Source organism: Lissotriton vulgaris, chromosome 8 (assembly GCF_964263255.1).
Source record: "Lissotriton vulgaris chromosome 8, aLisVul1.2, whole genome shotgun sequence".
Classification (NCBI taxonomy): Eukaryota; Metazoa; Chordata; class Amphibia; order Caudata; family Salamandridae; genus Lissotriton; species Lissotriton vulgaris.
Window position 1 is genome coordinate 844947026 of NC_141696.1, and position 15128 is coordinate 844962153.

At 41.6% G+C, this 15128-nt stretch overlaps 1 protein-coding gene across 4 annotated transcripts in view; it reads right to left on the reverse strand.

The window, feature by feature from the left end:
• The window catches only part of LOC147698086 (acetylserotonin O-methyltransferase-like), a 1112510-nt gene that overhangs the window by 901041 nt on the left and 196341 nt on the right, over window positions 1–15128 (reverse strand). The window lies entirely within an intron of this gene.

Consider the following 15128-nt stretch of genomic DNA (forward strand, 5'->3'; position numbering starts at 1 on the left):
TATTTTAGTTGTATATAACAGGTAACTATTGTATGTTATAAATACAAGTGAAAATTTGTATATATGTCGTATTTACCATTCAGGTAAACCCACTGAAAGATGGCGCCTCCAATACCAAGGTTAGGCGTGTGAGTCCATCTTTGATGTTTAGTATGCACACATGGTAAATACAGCGTTTGTTTTGAGAACTATTGTGTGAACAAGCACTCACGGAGTGCGAAACGCGTCACGTAGGGCTTATGGCGTATATATATATATATATATATATATGTATGTATGTATGTATGTATGTATGTATGTATATATATATATATATATATATATATATATATATATATATATATATATATATAGGTTTATAAAGCGCTCAGCTACCCAAAGGTTTCCCGGCGCTAAAAACCAAATGAGATGGGGAGAGTCAGAAAGGAAGGCTGTTATATGTTAAATAACGAAGTCTTTGATACAACGGACTGTACATCTATCCCCTGACGAAGGGTTCAGATTTGAACCTGAAATGCATTGGGAATATCGTTGTTTGTTTGTTTAAACATGTGTAATGAATTTCAGATGTAATATTGCTCATGTTATAGAACGTATGATTTAGTGATTATTTTGCTGAAACATTCTTTACAAAGATTGCATAAACTTGTTTGAAATTGATGTGTCATTCTTGTCCATAGCTGTGCTCTATCAAGACTGCAGTGTTTCCTCAGCCTTCTTTTGCATTCCATCAAATACAGGGCACAGCGATGGGCTCCAGGTTTGCTCCCGCTTATGCAGGACTATTTATGGGCTGGTTTGAGCGGGAGCATGCCGGGGGACGTCATGCTGCAAGATGGATTGAACATGTCATTTTCTGGGGCAGGTACATCAATGATGTTATTATGCTTTGGGATGGACCTGCCCCTGACCTAATGTCCTACTTTGCCTACTTGAATGATAATCCATTTAATGTTCACTTCACGATCAACTACAATAAGCGGTCAATTGACTTTCTTGATGTCACTTTTTTCATCCAAGACAATCACATACATAGCCGCACTCACCGTAAGACCACTGCCTGCTATAGTACATTGCATTATGAAAGTTCCCATCCCCATCACGTTATTGGAACGCTTCTTGAATAGAGGGTATCCAATGGATGCTCTAAACAAAACGTATAGAAAGGTAATGAAAGTACCAAGAAAAATGACCCGAGCAACCCCCAAGAGCAAGGATACCACAAATATGCCAATTCAATGCCGAAAGCAGTAGGGTGTACAATGTCCTTAGAAAGCATTGGCATCTACTGATGGACATACCAAGCTTAAAAGGCACCTTGGCGCCTAAACCTAATGACATACAGAAGGGGTAGAATTCTGCGTAAGATACTATGCCCCAGTTACATTAGGACCACAAAAAAAACCTAGCTGGCTAGCCCCTACAGTTAAGGGCTTTTACATATGCAAATATTGCAATATGTGTAAGTTAGGAAAAAACAAAACTAAGGACTTTTGCTTCAATACCAAAAAAAAATACATGATTGAACATCTGATGAACTGCAATTCCAAAATGTGTAATGTATATATTCGGCTGCCCGTGTAAAAAAATTTGCATGGGTAGGACAAAAAGGGCACTAAAGATACGAATACAGGAACATGTATTCGGGTATGGCGCAATGGGGTTCACAAATACCCACTGACGTACCATATGCAGGAAAATCACACAGCAGAAGAGAACGTTTGGTTAATCGGAATTGACCTTGAGCCTGTGCATCCAAGGGGTGGCAATAGAGAATTGCCACTTAGCAGAAAGGAGGCTGGTTGGATATGTAGATTACGTTGTGTGGAACGGGGCCATAATAGTGAGGATTAACTACACTACTTTCTGGATTAACAATTAAAAAAGAGTTAACAACCAAGTGGCGAGAGACTGAACAAATACTTAGATTGACCGTTATGAAACGGGCAGGATGGACTAACCACTGTTGATAAGTACCCAGGCGACTGTAATGCTATACACATATAATATGTGCATGAATCCTACTTGCCCGCCTTGTCGACCTTGTCCCTTTATGCAGTATTTAAGCTATGATTGTACACATCTTCCTAAACTAGTCAAAATAAATATTGGACCACATTTGTATCTCAAATATTAGCCAGCACATATTGAAATGTTAAGTATTACATATTGTATTGCTATTTTCACATGTATCTCTTCTTTTTGAGGCAATGTTGGACATGCATTGAATTCTTCGTTTTCTGAGATTGATTAACAACTTGGTAAGGATGTAGCAAACTATAGCTCATATTATACGTCGATATCCTTTGATTTTATGCATCAACCACGACTATATCTTGACTTAGGACCACAGGTATTTTCTGCCCTTAGTAACACAAACATGGGACCATGTTTGTATTTTAATAATTTTCAGTATGCAGATGAGTGATGATACTGCAAGATTCAGCAATTGAACTATATGTATCTCCTTTCATGATTCTTGTCAGATGGTTGAGGCCCTGTGTAATGTTATCCTTAGCATTGATTGTATTTTATTTTAATTTCGCCACTACTGTCTCCCATACCCTCCCCTCCCCTCAACTCTTCTTCTTACCTATTTGTCCTTGGAGCTTTCACGACAATAGGGATATCTCTGTTTGTATACTGACCTCATTTCCCGGCCAGGCTTTTCTATGAGGGAACCTATGTTAATTATATCATATTCAAAATTTCGGCCTGCTACCATTGTTGACGGGTATCATATAAAGTTGGATGTTGTGTTTCCATTATCTGCTTGCCACTTTGCAATTTAGGACTAGGGGGTAGCCGTTTCAAACGGACAGCTATTTAATTCCCCAGTGCGTATATATATTCTTTAGGGCTTGATCTTAGTATCATACCCTTATAGGCGTCTTTTTACTATTAATTTTAAACTTTGATGGAACACAAACATATTCTCCCGAGAATGAGAAGGATATCCCGTACATGACCCACGGGCCATCTATAATTTAGTTCAAAGTACCTTGGATCGCGTTTTACATAAATAGATATCGCTTATGGGCGTTTTTGCTGTTTTATTCAATATTATCATATTTAAGAATATAGACACCCGCGTACAAGTTGTCTCGTGGCCGATCAGTTTTCAGCATAGATATGTAGATTTTATATGTACTTATCTAACTCTCTGCCACGAGCCCGATAAATACTGTCGTGGGATACCGATCAACGAGTATAATCGGTTAAATCACTTGATACTTCAATTCGGAATGTATCATTAATTGTAGGATCTCCATGTATATCGCCATCGCTGCTCAGGTTGATATATTGGCCCCATGAAACTATCCACTCTAAGATGGCCGCCGCTTACGTTCACAAGGTCACCTGACCTAGAAGGACCTCCCCCAATTACGTAGATCCCAGGTGAAACTATTTACCATTTACGGCGCACTATTTAAATCCAATCACAGGACTCGTCTATACGGATTGCCGGAGGACTCATCACAGTTTTCTGGATGGCTCCTGATGCTGCCGATCGTCATTATCACGTCATGGTAAACCGCACGAAGGGACCGCATAGCCTTGTACTGCGATAGGCTGTGGTTTAATTGCTCCTGTTTTTAACTTAATTGAATCGTCTGTTACTCTTAATGGACGTTAATTCATATGAGGATAGTAGTACTAGCTCGGGCTATACGCCTCCCTTAGCAGGCTAAACATGTGGGCGCTCCTTTTTAAGGGAGACCAATGCTAATACCGCTGGTTATCTTTATGCTCATGACCGCTGGATTTTACTGGCTTAGGCTGTCAAAACCTTTGATTGTCTCATCTCTTTCTTTTTGGCATTCGACATATGCATTAAGACCATTGGACATATATTTATTGTGCTTTCGTTTTCCCTTGACATTTTAGATCTAGGCACTATAGCCTGCATTAAGGACCCTTTATGCTCGACCTTACCTTGTGGGATCACACAACAGAATTATAGGCTAATAGGTAAGCAGACAACTCCCCCATGGGCCACCTGATCAATGACCCTTCCGATTGAATCAAAACTATTGGGGACGCCTATGTACTATATTCGTTGCTTTAAGGGTCATTGTAGGGGTTAGCCAATGTATGATATCTGTTGCCTGGTGCCATATGCAAATGGGAATTCGCTGTTTCTCTTAGACACTTGTTAGGATGCTTTACCATATTGGGTTCCACATCAGGGTGGACTTTACAAACATGTTGGATCGATTAAATTCAGGGGGATATCACATATTTTGTCATCCCTCTCTTTTGTTATCTATAGAGTGACCTTCATTCACAAATTGATACTCTGGACCTCTACTCACGAGATCCTTCTTAAATGAAAGGGGATTCATATCATTATAGGTTCCTAGGAGTATTTGTCCATAGTAAGTGGTATTATACATATTTTTTTGAAACATTATTAACTACTTCACCGCAGAGGTGCCATGCAGATGCATATAGATGTTGCTATTATCTTAAATATAGATTTGATGAGACAAGTCTATCGGGTCAACACGGTGTCGCATTTTCAGATCACCGTATCTTCATCTTCATTTGAAGCCTACTTTTATCAGCCGTACGTATCTATACATATTACCTCTAAACTGGATCTCCTAGAGCCTCTATCTCCAGCTTTTCACCTTTGGAAATCCTTTGAGATTGACATAGATTTTATACGTACACAATTAGTGAACTATGGTGGCTAGCGTTTAGATATGGTTCCCCTTCATTCTCCTCCCTGGGAGAGATATACTATCTCTCTTGACCTACCAAGTGTACTTCCCGGTTTCCCAATCTTCCCTTATTCTGGGTCTTCTCCATACTCTTATAATCCCTGTTGGTTACATTTTGTTTCAATACACTGTCTCTCACATTTCTAAAAAATCTTTTTTTTCTTTTTCAATCCTGTTTCATACCCTTTTCTTGGAATATTTTCACATTTTATTCCTCACTCTATCTCCCTCTTGACCTCTTTTTCATACACTCAGAGTGTTTCATAAATTCCCTAAGTTTATGTTTAAAATAATTGGTTCTGTTGAACTCAATGTCGAAGATAAAGAGTGTGAATTGATTATTTCTGATACCTACTAATGTTCATTCTGTCTGTCTGTATACGGTGTTACATCTCACAGACCTGACTGGACAATGATAACATCAATTTGCAATTTGATAGTCAGGAAAATAACATGATGTTCAGTCTAGTTGGGCCTTTTAATGTTTTTGTGTATTTATGTACAGTTTTTATATATATATATTTTTGTATGTGTTTTATATATGTTTGTTTATATGTTTGTATCTAACAGCCCTGAAGAAGTCCCCTGTTGGGACGAATCACGTCAGCTGTATGGTGTGCTACCTTTCTATTGAAATAAAGAAATCAAATGAAGGAACCTCTATCTCTGACTTATTGGAATTATACAATATATTGACTCACTGTATGCTTAATGCTGTGGTGCACCTGTGCTGTCGTGTTTTGATCTAGTTCCCTAGGGAACCAGTATTGTTACAGTGGGTACTATTCAGTGTGCACACAAACTACTGCAAACTCAGTAGGGGTACTAATTATTTCTGGGGTTATTCTAAGTTAGGTGATGTCCTTGTGAAGGCTCCACTGTTAGGTCTCCTTACCTGTGCTACTAAATAATCTATAGGTTCCAATTGAATCTCACCCATGCTCTTTCAAATTTCATAAGCGAGCGAGCACCCCATGCTCTAGCCAGGGCCTGTTCCAAGCTGTATGTTTGCAAGATATATGCCCACCATTTATTAATTTGTGGGGACCCTGCTGACACCCAAGATCTAGTAATGCTAAGTCCAGCAGAAACAATTAGTATAGACAGGAGGCGTCTTATCCCAGTATCATATTCCATTCTATATCCTAACATAATCTCCTTGGGGTAAACTGAAGTTCCTATCCTTAGCATGATGTAATCAGTTGAGTCACTCCTTCCCAAAACTTCGTACAAGTAGGGCTTGCATAAAGCATATGGAGAATGTCACTTGGGACAGCTAGCTTTATCCATATTAAGATTCGCATTCCACCCATATATTTCTCTGGCATGTAGTGTATCGTACAAATGGCCTTAAATTGTAGCAATGTCAACTTTACAGAATACACAGAACCCTCCACCATCTCCAAGGCCCTATGTATATCTCACAGTAACACCTCACATGAAAAAAGTACTTTGCTCCATTTTGCATTTATTATCACGCCTATGCTCGCAAAAACCTTCATAGATCTTACTAATCAGAGATTTCTGACTAGTTTTAGTAATGTTTGACATAATGACCCTCAACTAATATTTTAAGAGGTTATGATGTGAAAGGTAAAACGCAGCTTGAAACCCAGCAATAGAGCAGAAGCCATTCAAATCAAAAAGCTGCCCCACGGTCATCACGCCTAATCTAGACCAAGTTTTACAGATGGGACTGTGAAAGACCCACGGAAACGCTGGGTTGCCCAATAGTGGTGGATTCCTACGTATTAGCTTTAGGGAGTATTTGACACAGATTTCCTGTCAGATATTTACAGCATCTCTTAGAAACTTAAACCATACCCGCTTGTAATATTTAGGGTCTGTTATTCTGGAGAAAAAAACTACTTTCAGAACCTCAAGCCAGAAGGAAACCAAAATAAGATGAGTCCAGTTTTGCTTGAGTACGTAGAGTATACAAAAGGCCAGCAAACGCTGCCCAAAAATACAACTTAAAATAAGGAACCTGCAGCCTCCACCTGTATAGTATTTGTAATTAACATATAGCACACCTAGAACCTTCAGAGCCCTTAGTGGGATTGCCTGGAACAAATATAAAAATTTGGGAAGAACATTTATTTTTATAATATTACAGCAGCAGATAATGCTTATCAGGAGCCTATTCCAGAACCATAGTTTAGAGATGATGGACTGAAGTAGAAGGTCATATTTTGGGAGAGAAGATTGTAAAGCTAGACAAGGCAAGGTACAATGTAAATGAAGTGCTGGAATTCCTAAGGACAGAAATAATCAACTTGCATGAGCAACATATAGCCCAAGAAAAAGATTGAGGATCTGGAATACAGATCACAAAGGAATAACAACAGAATTAAGGGGGGTCCCACTGTCCCAAGGGCAGAGACATAGAGGACTTTGTACAAAGGCTATTAAGTATGATCCTAGACAATCAAGACTCAGCCTGATTGAATTAGACCACACACATAGAACAGCCCCCTTTGTTTAATCAAATAATAGACTCCCTGATATCCTAACAAGAGTACACAAGTTCCAAGTGAAAGAAAATGTAAGACAGCAGCAAAGAAATGCGAAGATATGTGGGACATCAAGTGCAGCTTTTCCAGGACTCCTCTATGGTCACACAACGTAAGTGAAAGATATTCTGCCCTTTTACAGAATGCTGCAACAAAAGCAGATAATATAGCCATGTGGTTGTCCCTTCAGGACTGTCTTGAGGTGATGTTGGCAACAATATCAAACAATATCTAAGCAGGAATCTAAACTGATTTCTGATCTCAATGAGGCTTACAATTGCCATAAGGAATGCTCTACAGAGCAGATAAGATCAGGTGCTGCAACATCGTAATGAATTAACTGGAAAAAGGCAAGGAACCGATAATGTGGAAAGCCAGGCTCAGAGAACATGAAGGAGGAAACTCAAGTGATCATAGTCCACCAACATGCAACGAATTCGACAATGGACAACAATTAGATGCCTGGATGCATTGAGACCGAGGGAGAGATCAGAGAATGAGAAGGGATCAAGGAGATATAAAAATAAACCAGTCACTTTCAGCTGCAATGGCCCAGTGGGGAGTTGGATAAGGAAGAGAAGCAATGGGAGACAGATAATGTGACTGGTTGTGTGTGGCTGCCATTAGCTAGAGGTGACTCAAGAGATTTAACTCACCCCTTCAAAGGGAAGTTGGTTGAACAGATGTTCAAGTTAGGTTCTGGGGAGGGTGGGAAGAGGGAGGAGGGAGAGTCATAACAGTAGGTTTCAGCACTAATCATATAATAAAGGTGCTTTCTTTGAGGCACACATATCAGTGTACATACCAAGAACAGAGTACTTACTGACATACCTGCAACACTTTTTTTTCTACAGATTGGGAGACATCTTTATTTTATCTATTAGAGCTTCCTGTTGAAGCTAACTTAGTAACTATTTTAGGATGGCGCTGGCAGCTTGCCGGCGCCATCGTAAAATAGTTACAACAGGCCAGGCTTCAACTTTTGCCCCTGGATCCGCCGCTCGCGGATTTGCGAATTCTCGGTAAATTCGCGGGAGTTCGCGGATCGCGAATATACCGAAAATTCGCAAAATCCGCGAGCGGAACGGATTTTGCGCTCACCCCTAATGATGGATCCTTATCAATAGAAACGAGAGGGGGGAGGAGGTGTCTTCAGCATCAGTATATGCCCCAAAATAGAAATAACAATGATTCATAAGACAAGCTATTGAGGAGATATTACTGGCTGCACAGGTCCTCTTATAATGGGAAGACAATTGAATCAAATTTTAGACAGCAAGCTCGACTGATCTATTCATGGGAGGGGAAAATGTCAGTTCTTAGGGAGGGCTTGCATAGGGGGCTAACTGAGATGGGTCTCGTAGAACTTACAGACTTCACACCCTGGGGAAGTGGATTTCTCACACTACTCCACTTTACATATGTCTTCTGTTAGAATAGATCATTTATTATTAGCCCTAGAACTCAAACAAGACATAACTCAGGAAGAGCATGGAGTTGCGTCACTATCTGGCCACACTCCAGTTAAAGGCCACCTGTGGGTTAACACATCTGAAAGAGTCAGACTGCATACTGGCATTTTATTATGCAAATTCGGGAAGATAAGGTCACCAGAGAGGTGATCTGCTTCCAAAGTAAAATAAAATGCTTTTGCAGCTTAACAATATGGAGGAATGACCACTCCTTTACGAATGGTATGCACTCAAGTTCATAATCAGGAGAACTTGCACAGTGGAGGAGCTAGACTCAACAAAATCAGAGAGAGTGTATTCCTTGATCCAAAGGAACAACTCTAAGTATCAGAAAGCCCCCACAAAAAAATGATGTCCAAAAATATTTGGAGAAAGAATTTAGGTGCCAGGGGGGTATTATGCATGCTGCAATTAAACAAAGAGGAATGCTCTCACAAAAAGATTCTACAAAAATTCTCTAAAAAGGAACAGAAGAACAGCACAGGGAGACATCTGGCCATGGAATGAAAAAATGGCAAGCCCAACCCCAGATTATTCTCTCTAAATGAGAGAATGGGATATAGAAAAGGCCGTTAGAGAGTTACATTCAGCTCTCTACACTTCAGAACCAGTTAGATTTGTGGAAGCGAACAAAAACTTACATGAGAGTGGTTTTTCCCAGCTCACAGTTCAAACCGTCTGAATATCAGCTTATTACAGTAGTGTTCTGACATATTTTCTTTATAATTGGTGACTGAGTGCATTACTAGTCATCAAGTATGGTGAAATTAGAGACTTACATTTATACGGGGATTGGAGAATCCCAATATAATATTAAAAGGGATAAAGTACCAGCTGCTGTGCATTTTAAGGATATTGCAAGTCATTAAGGAGTTCATAACCATACAGAGGAACAAGGCTGAAGGATATCCTTATCATGTATGGCAGGAGGTATGTATCCCATATTTGTACTTGCTCACAGAATCACCTTCCCCACAAACCACTTAAAATCTTTATGCTTAGCTTCTTCAGAAAGAGAGAGCGTGTTTGCAAACACAAAGAATAAAAATAGAACCTCTAATGCAAAATTAAACACATCAAAATCCTGTTAGATATTTGTTGCAAAAAGATATTAGAACCAATTTAATATAATAGTTTGTTTTTAAGTTGTAGTAACTCAGAATGTGTAAAAAATTGAAGAAATAATCTAATTTTTCTATAATCATCTAAGGAATGCAAAAAGTGGTCATTCACTTTCTGCCAGTCACTAAGCTAGAAACAAAGAGCAGAAGAAAGAAAAGCAACGTTTTGTTGCTTTAGGCGGCTGCTCTGTGACCTGTTCTGCTTTTTACCTCGGCTGCTGGCAGCAGGAATTGTGATGTCAGATCTCCACTGAAATAACTTATTACAGTTGAGTTCTGATGTTGTTTCTTTATACCAGTGACTGAGTGGGTCACTAGTCACTATGCAAAGTGCATTTATATAGGGATTGCAGAATGCCATGTATTACAATCCCGTAACTTAAAAGGAAAGCATTTAAAGGTTTGCAGGTTACAATGCCCCCAGTACTGTACACGTTCACCAAGCCATTCTTCAAACCAAGCTAGCCAGGTTTGATTGGGATACTTCTGAAAGTATAAAGTGAGGCAGCCGAGGTGGTGGAGAGTCACATAGGCTATGTTGTGCCCTAAGTTAACTATAATTCGCACCCCCACCATACACAGTTTCTCATTAATAATTTCACAGCAAATGCTGCTGTGATATTATCAATGATGTCATAAAAGGAATGATGCAATATGTGGTGAATTAGCAGTGTATGGTGAAGGCACAAGGTATAGTTACATTAGGGCATGAGTTATAGGCCCAGATGTACGAAGTCATTTAGCATTTCTTGATGGGTCGAATCGCTATTTTGGCCCATTAAGAAATGCTAAATGACCTTTTCATATGTACAAAGGACCAAAAACAGTCGCAATTTGTGATTTCTGATTTCTGCACCTAAAACATTGCAAATTGCGACCAGGATTTAGGAATCGCAAATAGGTCATCCGTATGTGTAAAGCACATACAAAACATTTCCCAAATGCAAATTGGGCATTTAGGAAATGCAAATACCATAGACTTCAAGTTGATGGTAACCATGTGGAAAATAAAGAAATGCATTAAAAATGCATTTTTTTATTGTGACATGAAGCGCACATATTACCCTAGGGCATATGTGCACTTACATGTGCCTTAGGAAATTCGGGGTGCCTCAAGTGGGGTCTTGAGCCCATAGGCACCCATGGCTTTGGATTTCTTAAATGGCAATTTCCTAATAGGAAATCGCAATTTAGGAAATGGAAAACCATTTCCTATTTTACCCATAGGTGGGAATGTAATAGTTTTTCCTATAATCGATTCCATAAAAGCGATTCTCAATCTGTAGGAATCGCTATTAGGGAATCACATATTTTGTATATCTTCTTTTACATTTCTTAAATAGCGAGTCTGCGGTCTTAGCGGTCAGCATCATGTAACTTCGGGGGTAGTGACAGCTGGTAAGTAGGCTGTCGGGGTGCGGGGGCCGGGGGAGTATCCTTCCCAGTAGGCCTGGGGCCACCCCTGCACGCGCATGCGCAGCAAGTCTGCAGCCCCCCAAAGGAGTCAAGGCCAGGGCGTAGGGGGGGTCTGGGGGACACATCTCCGTCCGATAAGCTGTACCCCCTGCACAAACTTACTCCGGAAGTAGTAGCTGTAGACCCTGGGACAAAAAAGGGGGGGAGAAGCTGCCAGACGTTGACTTTGCCATAGGCTCTAGAAGAGACACGCAGAAAGTAATATCATGGATTGTTAGATTTATGGTAGGAGTGCCTTCTGTATTAGATTGTGTTAAGGATAGCTCTTACAACATTTGTATAACAATGATCTGTACTTTCTGCGTAATTTTGTATAAAATGAAAGTTTTGAATATTTGTTTTATTTGTTAATAAATACGGCCGGGGGGGGGGTCACTCCCCCCTATTCCAAAATCTTACATCAACTGGTGTGGTCTCCCCAATCCTGTGTGCCTGCGGGGGGAGGGCTGTCATCCCAGAACCAGGGGCAGAGGGTAGGGGTGAGAGGGGATCTAGGTAAGTACCAGACCATATGGAGAAGGCTCGGAACAGCATGGGACTGGCCGCCATTATGGCGGTCGCCCTGATCCCCGGAGATCACAGCCAGGGGGAGGGTCCGCATCAGCAATGACGCAGACCCTACCCCAGAGCGGCAGCCAATAGGCACCCGCTTTCCCTTGGGTGACCTGTAAGCACTTTAAGTACTTCTGGGTCCCACATCACTTTCCACCTGTCCCGAGGAATCCCGAGACTTAACCCTTAAAAGGGGGAGCTGGCGGGCCGAGCAACCTCTTGCTCCAGATATCACCGCAGAGTAACGTCTATGGGCGATGCTAGGCCCGTTAACCAAAGTTTTCCCGCCCACCACCCCCTAAAGCAGGAATTCTATGGGAATGTATTGAATGTCTTCTGAATATTGAGTAGCGTGTAATAGTTTTATTTACAGGTTGATATTGAATGTGATGTAATACATAGATGTGAATTTTGATTATTGATCGTAATTTTGGTCACTAAATGTTTTCATAGTGCTTAGTCTTGAATCATGATTATATAAATCAGGGGTCCCCAAACCGGTCCTGGACTGCCGGATCCATGCCAGATTTTTAAAATAACTACATGTATCTCAATGGGGATATCCAAAAAATCTGGCATGGATCCCGCCCTCCAGGACCGGTTTGGAGATTCCTACGGAATTGCTATTTAAGAAATGCAAACAGGATCCTTAGTACATCTGACCCATTGTTACTTTAGATAACTCTAACTATAACTGATGAATTTCTTTGGTTTTGTGTGAGTCCTATGTGAAACTAATAATAAGGTACATGTAACCTTTGGTTTTTTTAGTGAACAAAAGCATTTAAAAAAAGAGAAGGAGGCACAGTAGGAATATCCTGACCCCATAGGCCTGGTGGGGGGTCCCTCAGGGACCCCACCAGGGCCAGAAAGCTTCTTTAAAAAAACATTGAGGAGAAAATCACAGAGGATTCATGAATTCGCACAGATTTTTATTTTTAAAACAAGTGCAGTGTCCCACACTTGTTTGTATTTCAGCCCCTTTGTTTGCCAGGTCCTGGGAGCGTATTTTAATATATATTTTGGTGAGTGGGCACACATGGCTCTCTCCCAATGGCCGATATTGGCATCAGGGACTGCCACCTCCCCGGGGTCAAGTCAATGGAGGAGGGGGCTTTGCAGCCTGCCAATTCCCGAGGGCAAGGCCAATAGCATTTAATTCAAAAGAGGGGGGCTACAATGACCACCCTCCAGGGCCCCAGGGATCAACACCTCCCTGGGGCCAGGTCGATCAGTGGAAAAGGGGGATGGGAACTGCACAGCCCTCCTCCCAGGCCATTTATAGCCCCAGGGACTACCAACTCCCAGGGGCATGGCCAACATTTAAAAGAGAGCAGGGCTGTGTGGCCCCCCTACCGGCCCATTTTTCAGCATAGGGGACAACTATCTCTCCTGGCAGGCCCTCTAATATTAAAGAAGGGGGAAGCACAGACCCCCTCCTGGAACCATCAATGGCCCTGTCAGCCCTAGTGCAAGCTACCTATGTTCCAGGGTGGCCACCCCGGGGACACTGCTGTTTGCTCTCGATTGGCAGGAGCTTTGACAGCTCTCACTAGCAAACCAAACAGCAAGTCCACTGTCCCTCTTGCTGGGAGCAGAGTTTGCTTCTGTTTTCCTGCCAGCTTGACAGTAGGCAGGGAAAACAATTAAAAGATTGCATGTTTGGCTGTTCCCTGCATACAGGAGCAATGCAGGCTCCCGCTGGAGCCAGGGAACCGGCAGGGACCTCTGGGGCAATAAGGTTCCCAACCTCAGTCCCCAGTGATGCACACTGGGTGCCCCAGGTAGTCTCCAGGGCACTCAGCATCAAGAGGCCGAGCCCCGGGGGATTCATCTTTTGGAGCGTAATCTGATTTATAGTGACTGTGACAAGTGGTTTCTTTTTTGTCCTAAGAGCCATGGTTCTCCCTTTCAATTACCCTGAGTATGCAAACACCCAAAATCATCTGCAAGGACAGCCCGTTTGACCTAGACCCCCTTTCCCTAGTAGTGTGCAACGGTCTAACTGCCTTTTCTCACTTTAATAAAGAAAATTCCAAAAGACCCTCACCAAGTTTCGCACTGATTTTGGTGATGCATTCTTGAAGCCGAGGAATATGAGGACATCTCCACCAAACAAAGAAGCATCTATCGGATGATTCATGTTATCACAGATTTCTGAATAATGACGTACAAGGAACACTCACATTGCTATAATAAACACAAGGTCACTGGAGACATTTCCCAGTGGTCCATTATGCAGATGTAGTGTAGAATATGGTCTGGACATTAACCCATCAAGGTAGCACTTAGTAATTAACCAGGAGAAAGTACTCCAGTTGAGTAGGTACTTTGTGGACTCTTGTTGGATAAAGGGGCTGGTGAGGTTTGGTTGTGGCCCAGTCACTCACCCAGCTACTGACACACCCACACAGACACTTCAACACACAATCATACATCCATTCTGACACTCTCAGATGTTAATGTTAATGTTAATGTTATGGGGTATTTATACAAGCGCACGGCTACTCCATGTAGTGTTCCAGTGCTAAAGAAAAGGAGAGAAGAAGACCCTGAAAAAGAGGGACCCAGTTTACTCTTAGTCATACACAATTCTCACTATTGATGGAACAGCCAGGTCTTAAGTTGGCGTCTAAAGCTCAGGAGCTCAGATTCTTGTCTCAAGGATAGACGCAGCGAGTTCAATAGACTACTCACTACCACCTGAAAGGAGCGGCCACCTTTCCTGGCCAGACAAAATTTTGGCATCAACAGCAAATGTTGGGCTGATGACCTCAAGGTCCTGGCTGGAATATAGGGCATCATTGTTTTTCTAATATACTGCGCCCCGCTGTTATGAAGAGCCTTAAAGGCCAACACAAGAGACTTGAAATCAACTCTGTTTTTTATTGGCAACTAATGTAGTAATTTCAGAAGGCTAGTCATGTGTGTTCTCAGCCCAACCATGGAGATTGCTCTAGCGGCTGAATTTTGAACAACCTGAAGATGGCTCAGTAAATACTTGGGAATACCCAAGTAAAGCACATTAGCATAGTCCAGCCTTGACATTAATAAGGCTTGAACCACTGTCTTTCTATGAGACAGTGGCAGCAGTGGGAGGAAATTCCTCAGCATTTTTAAAAGCCTAAAGCACATACCAGCCATTGACTGAACCTGCATCTTCATAGAAAGATCTGAGTCCTGCATAACTCCAAGATTTATAACAGCAGTAACAGTACTGGAAGGGGCCGGTTGATCCTAGGGCCACCACTTCCGCCATTCATCATC